The sequence below is a fragment of the Sorex araneus genome, chromosome 1 (genome assembly GCF_027595985.1).
Source record: "Sorex araneus isolate mSorAra2 chromosome 1, mSorAra2.pri, whole genome shotgun sequence".
Classification (NCBI taxonomy): domain Eukaryota; kingdom Metazoa; phylum Chordata; class Mammalia; order Eulipotyphla; family Soricidae; genus Sorex; species Sorex araneus.
In genome coordinates, this window is record NC_073302.1 from 428728734 (window position 1) to 428738034 (window position 9301).

The following is a 9301-nucleotide window of genomic DNA, read 5'->3' on the forward strand; positions in this document are numbered from 1 at the left end:
CCAAGCGATGGATAACTGGACCACTGAATGGGGTTGTATTTGTCAGTGACAGGAAGCTGGGTATTCTCTGCCAGGACCAGGTTTGGGTCATTGTTGCTGAAAAGGGTACAGGGGTCAACCTGCAGCTCCCTGAGAGATGCAGAACATGGGTTTTATACCAACATGGACAGAGAAGAAAGTGGGGTGACGTAAGAGCAAGCCCCCTTTCCCTCTTAATCTATAAAAGGGGGCCCGGTGAGTGAAAGACGGAGACTGGTAATAAAAAGCCCAGGCATGACCCATTTCCAATATGGCGCTCCAATAGTCATTGATGACCGTACAAGTGTCTCTAGTTCATCAAGTTGTGGGCGCATCTGTGGCGTAGCTCTAAGAGCAAAGGGCAGGGAGACGAAGGATTGGTGGGTGAGGTGGCAGGCAGGTTGGCAGGGTGAGGTGGCAGACAGCCAGCGGCCATGGGTGACATCAAGTGGGGATGACCTTGTCCGCTAGCTGTGTCCTGGAAGGCTTAAAGATATCCCCAGATCTGGGGGCTGGAACAATAGCACAGTGGGTAGGGTGTTTGCCTTGCACGTGGACAACCTGGGTTCGATTCCCAGCATCCCATATGGTCCCCCAAGCACCGCCAGGAGTAATTCCTGAGTGCATGAGCCAGGAGTAACCCCTGTGCATCACTGGGTGTGATCCAAAAAGAAAAAAAAAGATATCCCCTGGTCCTTTTCAGGGAAAGAGCCGAAGGAGAGAAGGACAGAACCCCAGTGCCCTAAAGAGGCCGAGGTGGTGATAATGTTTTAAAGCTGCAAGTGGCTTGTATGAACTGGAGTTTCCAAGCTGCAATTTCCTCCTCTGAGCGGAAACATGAAGTCATGGATTAAATGACTCGGAGCTGTAGGTAAATAAAGCAAGTTACACCTCTGCACACTGGAGTCTGTGGCTACGACGTTTATGCCGTCTGCTCAAATATTTTTATTTCATCTCTGCGGGGAGGAGAAGATGGGATTAATAAGCTCCCTTTTCAGATAAGGGAAGTGTGACTTGGAGAGGTGTGTTTTTTTTTTTAAAGACCTGGAGAGGCCACTGGTGAAAAGTCACTTGTGGAGAGAGATTTGAAGTAAATGACCGAGTACTGCTCATCCACATGTGACCTGCGGCCAGGCCTGCAGGAGAACCCCCAGGCCATCGCTGGGCTAGAGATCACCTGGTTTCTCGGGAGAGAGCCAGAACAGGGGCTAAGGCATTTGCCTGGCACGCGGCTGGCTCTGGTTCAGTCCCCAGAGCCACACAGCCCCGAGCACCCCCAGGAGTGATCTTGTAAGACCGGAAGCTTGTTTGTTTGCCGTTTGTAGGTTCTCTGAGGCCCATGATACCGACTGTATGAGAGGAGATCTGAGTGCTACGAAGGTAGATCTGCTCCTGTCCCTGCTTTTCGCTCACTCTGGCCCTCAGGGATACCTGACTCTGGGTCCAGCTTTGGCCAGATCTGAGTACTAGATCCCCCTAGGATGTCCGAGTCCTGTATCACCGCGTCCCGTGTAACTGCCTGCTCCTCTCCCTCGCTGTAAGTTCCCAGCTCAGACCATGCCGGCCCTGACGCTTCGTGCACAGATGTAACCTGAACCTTCGGCCCCTCCAACAAGCTGGTGCTGGTGCTAAATAGTATTTTTTCTTGTTCTTCTGAGTGCAATGCTTGAGCGCAGAAGCTCTGAGCACTGTGTGCCCCCGATCCTCCCAAATCAAAGAGATATTTGGCTTCCAACCCTATACCAAAAAGGAACATCGGATGTTTGGGAGTCGGGGAGGGGAGTCTGTATTTTTACCATAGATCTAGGAGTTCTGGGCTGGAGCGATAACACAGCGGTGGGGTGTTTGCCTTTCATGTGGCTGACCCGAGTTCAATTCCTCTGCCCCTCTTGGAGAGCTGGGAAAGCTACTGAGAGTATCCTGCCTGCACGGCAGCGGCTGGCAAGCTCCCTGTGGCGTATTCGATATGCCAAAACCAGTAACAGGTCTCAAAATAGAGACGTTACTGGTGCCCGCTCAAGCAAATTGATGAGCAATGGGATGACAGTGACAGACAGTGACAGTGACCTAGGAGTTCTAGAGCGTCTCAAAGACTGAGAATGGAGGGGGGACCCCTGCTCCTCTACCTCCCCCAAGTGAACATATTTGAATCTTTGGGCTGAAGGTGGACACGGTAATGGGCAGTTGGGTTTTGAGAATATGTTTCTGCAGGACCACGTGGGCCCCCGCCTAAGTCCTGTGGTCTGGGGGCCGCAGGCAGTAGCATCACAGAGAAATTCCAGGAAAAGGCTGAAGGCGAGTTCTGGGCCTCCTGCTTTAGAATGCCCGCGGGTGGAGCCTGGGCACCGCAGGTCAAATGAGGAAAGCATGTGTGTGTCCATCCCCTCTGGGGCTTCCTTGTACCACCAAGAACCATAAACTTTTTCGAGCACATACTAAGTGCTGGGCATGGGTCCAAGTGCATGACAGAATTTGACACATCAGTGTGTCAGAACTCAAGGTGACGGGATGATTGCTGGTGACACTCTTAGATGAGGGTGCTCACACTCAGGGAGAAGAGGGGCCCGGGCGGATCCATAGCACCGTGGGTGGGGTGGAGCAATGATATAGCAGGTAGGGCACTGGCCTTGCACACAGCGGGCCCACCTGGGTTCAATCTCCAGCACCCCATATGGTCCCCTGAGCACTGCCAGGAGTGAGCCCTAAGCACAGCTGCGTGTGACCTCCAAACCAAAACCAAACAGGAGACTCAGGGAGAAGAACTGCTGAGGGCCACGGCGCCCCAGGAGCAGGCTGGGCCTGGCCTTCAGTGACCCCGAGGCACGCTCGCCTCCCTCAGCTCCAGGCGCCTTTCCCTCCCCGCTTCCTCCTTCCCTCCTTTCCTCCCTTTCTTCCCAAGCAGTGGACAGGGTTCGAGAGCTGCTTCTTTTTTTTTTTTTTTAAGGGACATTTCCCCTTGATTCCCTATATTTAATTTTTTATTATTATTTTTTTTTTTTAAATTTTTTATTGAGTCACCATGTGGAAAGTTACAAAGTTTTCAGGTTTAAATCTCAGTTATACAATGCTCGAATACCCATCCCTTCACCAGTGCTCATATTCCACCACCAAGAATCCCAGTATAGCTCCACCCCACCCCCTCACACCCCTAACCCCCCCACGCCCCTAGCCTCCCCACCCTAAGCCCCCCCCCGCCTGTGTAACTAATAAATTTCACTTTACTTTCACTTTGATTGCATACAATATTTCAACAAAACTCACTATTATTGTTTGGAGAGTCCGAGAGCTGCTTCTAAGGGTACCTGACCCACACAGCGACACTTCAACACTCCAGTGTGCTGATGCTGTGCCATGGTGTTGCCGCCCCATAGCAGTGCCATACTCAGGAGCCACCAGGGCTGTACGCAGGTGGGGGCTGGCATATGGTCCCGGGAATAGCACTCTGGGTGGGCCTCAGACATGCCTGTCCTGTGCTCCAGCCCTTTGAGGTACCTCCCTGGCCCCCAGGGACTTGTTCCTCTAGTCAGGCTGAGAAGATGTCTGTGAAGCCATAGACAGAGACAGCTTTCCACTCTGTGTGTGTGTGTGTGTGTGTGTGTTTGGGGGGAGGGGCAGGGTCTTCTTAAAAGACCACCTTCTTCAGGTCCTACGGGGACTTGAAATAAAACCTGCCCACTAGTTCGAAAACCTCTAAAGTATTTGAAGGTCCCTCTCCTCACTCACCAACTCCATCTTTACTGCTTCCTCTCCGTGTCATTAGCATCAGAGTTCCTTCTTTGCCAGGGTGGGTGTGGCCACTGCTGGTCTAGAACATTCTTTCACCCTCCCCTTGCTTCAAATGATTCACCCCTCATGACTTCCCCTCTAACATTATTTCCTTACCCGTCCTTCTAGAACCATTTGCTGAAAGTATGTGTTTCTTAGTCTGTTTCCAAAGGCCTCACTTCCTTGATGTTGAGGATTGTGATTCACTAACTTCTTTATTCATGGGTCACTGTTGATCTCTGTCACAAGCTTGAGAGCGCTCTGAGGTGGCAGCCATGTTGGGTTGTTCACCCTCACCCAGTTCCTGTCAGGCCAAATAGTGGACATTCAATATTTGTTGAAGGAGTGTTTATTTTCTTCAACTGTGTACAAATGAGGACTAGATTTAGCATTATGTGGCAGGAACTCACCTGACTGTGGCTTCGCCAGAGCAGGATTTTATTTCTGTCACATAAGGAGACATGACCTGAGGTGAGTAGTTCAGGTTATTTCTGTGACTTCTTGATGCGCTGGGCATCCAACCCCTCCAAACCAATCTGTTTTGGCTTGACAACTAATCCCTTGTCCATCAGTCTTCTGTCTTGGCACACCCATAGACCGCACTATACCAGTCTGAGGACTGGTCAGCCAAGACCGTTGACCAAGGCAGACCCCTTTTCGTGCCTGTAGACCTGTGGTTTAAGGGCACTGCTCTTGTCTGCTATTACTGCAGGACTGAACTCCAGACAAAAGGGGTCAGGGGCATAAATTAGGAGCCAGAGGAGTTGGTGGATCCAGAGGCTTAACCTTAGATCCATGGATTGGTTCTGTGTCATGTGGCCACGCCCTGCCGCAAGGGAGACTGGGAAAGCGTTTTCTTTGTTGCTGCCCACAATGACAGAAGCAGACATGGAAAACAGTTACTGGGAAGAGAGCCGGCAGAGTCTGCTGGAGCTTCTCTGAGGGCCGGGGAGGATCTGTAAGTGACTTCAAGTCTATTTCTTCGCTCCAGTTCAACATAAGCATCAGGCCACAGAACTTTCCAGAAGAAAAATCCCTTTCGATGTTTTTAGTCCAACTCTCTCACTTTGTAGTTGTAAGGCCTCTGGCTCACCTGGCTTGCACAGGCCTCCCCTGAGCCTAACAGCTGAGAGAAGGTTAAAGTCAGGGCGTCTGCCCCTCACAACTGAAGGGTCTCCTGTGCAAGGCCCGGGGAAGACATGTCCATGTGTGCGTGTGTGGTTATGTTTATTTAAAACAAAAACCCCTCAGGCTTTCGGCATACAAGCTTTTGAGATATTACAGAATAATTTCTTTTTCATCAAATCTGAAAAATGTTTTTCCTTTTCTTCAGTATGAACTCTAAACAGAAGCTTGGTTTTCCTATGTTCTGCTTGGGTTTTTTTTTTTTTCTTTTTCCCTTTCCAACAAACTGCTCTTTTTTAGGTCTATTTTTTCATCCTTTTCAACCAGTAAAATTTATGAGCATTTATTTAAAAGAAAAAAAAAGTTGGAAAAACTGAAGAGAGAAAGAGTGATTATACATATGGAAAGCTATAAAGAACCACAGTGAATGCGCTGCGGTTATTGCTTTCTTACAAAAACAAACCAGGCAGGCAGTTTGGAACGTGAAAGGGAACTGTGTGAGGCCAGAGGCCCAGAGTGATGGGCTCATGGCTGGGGGCCAGGGAGACCACTAAGAGGCCTACTGGTCACTTCCCCCCGCCCCCCTCCTCCTCCACCTCCCCCTTGGTCATGCCAGACCAGGCCAGAAAATGACCCTGTAGAAAACAAAACAAATAAAAATTTGAAAAAGCGTCTTTCGAAAACACCAGGTCCAACAGCCACTTTGTGTCGGCCGAGAGAGAAGCCAGCGACCCTGGAGCCAGTCAGGGCTTCCCACACAAGGGAAACCACAGCACCTCACAGACTTGGGGGCACAGGAAGCTCTCTGAGGGGGGTTCTCTGAGGAACAACTCTAGACTGTCTGGCCTGTAGACGCGCTCCTTTCCTAATCAAACAGCCCTTGGGAATGTTTGCCCCATTCTTTCTACTGTCTCTCACTAATCCCTCACATCCTGAGTGTCTGGTCGGCATCTTGCTCTCTCTCTCTCTCTCTCTCTCTCTCTCTCTCTCTCTCTCTCTCTCTCTCTCTCTCTCTTTCTCTCTCTCACTCATCTTTGCCAAGCTCTCCACCCAACCTTCGCACCTCTCCATTCCCCAGAGCAGAGTCCCAGCCACAGGGGGACATGTCACAAATGTTACTTGGGAATACAGAACGGGAATTCAACGTCGCCAAGTAAACACCTCAACTGGAGTCGGAGGGTGGGCACTGGATGTTGAGCTCGTGTGTTTTTTTTGGTGAAATTACCCCTATATTCTTCTTCACTTTGACTCTCTGCCTGCTCCCCATGGCTGGGGCGGTTCATCCTGTCTCCCTGCCCCCACCTCCAAAGGTAGGAAAGCCCCTCCAAGTGCTTCCAGCTCCTCCCTCAGGCTTGATAAGAAGCAAATATTCCCTCCACCCTTTTCCCGTGTGTCTCATGGTACATCCCTTTCACGGCCACCTTCTTCCACATCGCTATGCTGAAGTTGGGGCTCTGGTCGGATGGTCATTAAGGACTCCATGGTGTGCTTCTCCCTCCAGGGGACGCATCACCTCCACCCCAGCCGCAGGGAAAATTTCTGCCTCGTTCCAGAGATAAACACCAGTTGCCACTTTAATGTGACAGTTCCAAAGGACTTCAAAGCCAACGAACAAAATAGGCTCTGCTGGATGCTTGTTAATGGAGGAAAATATGAGAAGGCCGCAGAGGAGACTTCTTCCACCCGATTTTCCCTAAGGCCCCCAAGTCCTGAGAGAGCCCCTTCACTACAGCCCTGGTAGGATGTGGCCCGGGGCGTTTTTGCCTCTCACACATAGTTCTATTCTGAACTTTCCATAAGCCAGATAGCTCTCTTTAAGCCCAGTGTCACCACTTCTGTCATGGGCTGGGAGAGACAAACACACATGTCCTAGAACTGTAACACACCCCAGCTGAAACACTCCTGCGAGTTCATTCACATCAACTCCCTTCTCTCACTGCCGAGGGCAGGTGTCTGTGGTCCCACTTCCCTCACATCTAAAGTTAGAGATCATCATCGTCATCATCATCATCATCATCATCATCATCATCATCATCATCATCATCATCATAATCATCCCGTTCATTGTCAATTTTCTCGAGCGGTCTCAGTAACATCTCCATTCATCCTAGTCCTAAGATTTTAGAAGATTTTCTTTACTATCTTCTTTTTTTTTTTCTTTTTGGGTCACACACAGCGATGCTCAGGGGTTACTCCTGGTTCTGCACTCAGAAATTATTCCTGGCGGTGCTTGGAGGACCATATGGGATGCCGGGGATCAAACCCAGGTTGGCCGTGTGCAAGGCAAACACTCTATCCGCTGTACTATCACTCCGGTGAAGTTAGAGATATCTTGGCCTGAGTTCTGCACTTTTTGTGTAGTCACATGTGACAGAAAAAACCACCAACTGGAAAAAGTTGAGAGAGAAACATGAACTTCATTGTCAGGGCTGGTTGGGGTGGGGAGGCTCCGAAGGGGGAGTGGAGGTGTTGTCTGCTGGGCAGGGAGGATGAGAGGTGTCTACTGAACCCCACCCTTCAGCTGTCCCAATCCTCATGGACTCCTTTTGTTATGGGCAAAGTGGTACCAAATCCAACCTAGTACACACAGGCTGAAGAGAAACAGCTCACAGGCTCCCGCAACCAGCCATTCTGACTCTTTCCCTCCGTGCTCTCTGCAAGGGTAGCTTTCCACCGTCCACCTTTGAGACCTGCCATGGACGCGGGGGAATGGCTCTCTGTATGCCTCTTTAGTAATTCAGTCCCTAGGCTTTGGTTTGGGGAATGCTGAGCATTAGAGCCTCTGCTTTCTGCGCTAGGGCACTCTTCAGCCATCTTCATCCTAGCAATGGGCGGTTGTCGAGTTTGTGTACTGCACAAAGGTGTTTGGCTCCAAGGATGTGGGGTGGTGCCTCCCCGAGCCAGTGGAGTGTCTTTCTCCATTTCCAGGGCTGTGAGAGATAGTACAGGGGTCCGGGTGCAGTCATACCCAGTTCAATGCTTGGCATCACCTGGTCCCCTACACATGACTAGATATAGGTGGTCCCCAGCACAGCAAGATCTGAGCAGCACCATATCCTGGAACCCTCCAAGTTGAACCATCGTCCCAGTCTTCCAAGAACCACCATGAGTGAACTTGGGACCTCCTGAGCACTGCATGGGAGGCCTGTCCACTAAGAGGCCTGATCCCACGACTTCTCCAGGCTAAAATGATATTTCCTGCCTTTATTTTTTTTTTATAGTTGACATAACTCTCTCTCTCTTTTTTTTCTCTTTTTCCTTTTCCATTTTTTTTTTTAATTTTTCCCCCTCATCCCCCTTCCTGCGCCTCATAGTATGGTGTACTCCACGCCACGTTGGCCAGCGTGGGGCTTTTGCTTAGCTCATAGTCCAGAGGTGGCTGTTACATTAAGAACCTTCAATATTTCAACAAAAACTTACTGTTATTATTTGGAGTTTCCCCCCCAAGTCTGACCTGTTCAAATGGAACCCTTTCACATTGATGACAATTATAAATGTTAAGTCGCGCGGACGCGGCAGCGTCCGCGCGGTTTTGGATTTCTGTATAAAGTCCTGGGAAAATTCTGCCAGAAATTACATATTTCCTCCGTTAGCCGGCGTGGGGCAAAGGCTTAATTCACAGTCTCCATACATGGGTGCAGGCACTTGCTGGAACCCCAATTCCTAAAGCTGTCTCTGGTTCCCGCTTGTTCCACATCCACCGGCTCTGCAGGGGCATGGGCGCCCGGGCCGAAAACCCGGCCGGCCGGAGCCGAGCACGGGCCCGACTAGTATTTCCTGCCTTTAGACAATAGAAATATTTTAAATTTTTTATTTATTTATTTTATTTTTATTTTATAAAGTAGTTCACAACATTTGATTACATTTAATATTCAAATACTAATCCCACTGCCATTACACCTTCCCACCACCATATTTTGGATGTTTCCATCCCGAACCCCAACCACTGCCCCAAAGCAGAACCAAAATAATATTTTTTGTATTGTTTGTTATAAAAAAAAACACTGAAAATGCTACAAAAAGGTTTCTTTAGAGGAAAGAATGTGAAGATTGTTGTATTTAACCTAGGGGCCATTAAGCCTTTCTACCTGTGGGGTATCCGATATGCCAAAAACAGTAACAAGTCTCACAATGGAGATGTTGCTGGTGCCCGCTTGAGCAAAACAATGAATAATGAGACGACAGTGCTACACACACACACACACTCACACACACACACATATGTATATATATCACTTATCACTTAAGTGATACTGCCATACCCAAGAGTACTGGCAGCTTATTTTATTTGTTTGTTTGTAGCATAGTTCTCCCTCTCAGAGAACCTGGCAAGGTACTGAGAGCATCCTGCCTGCACGGCAGAGCCTGGCAAGCTCTCCGTGGCATACTTGAT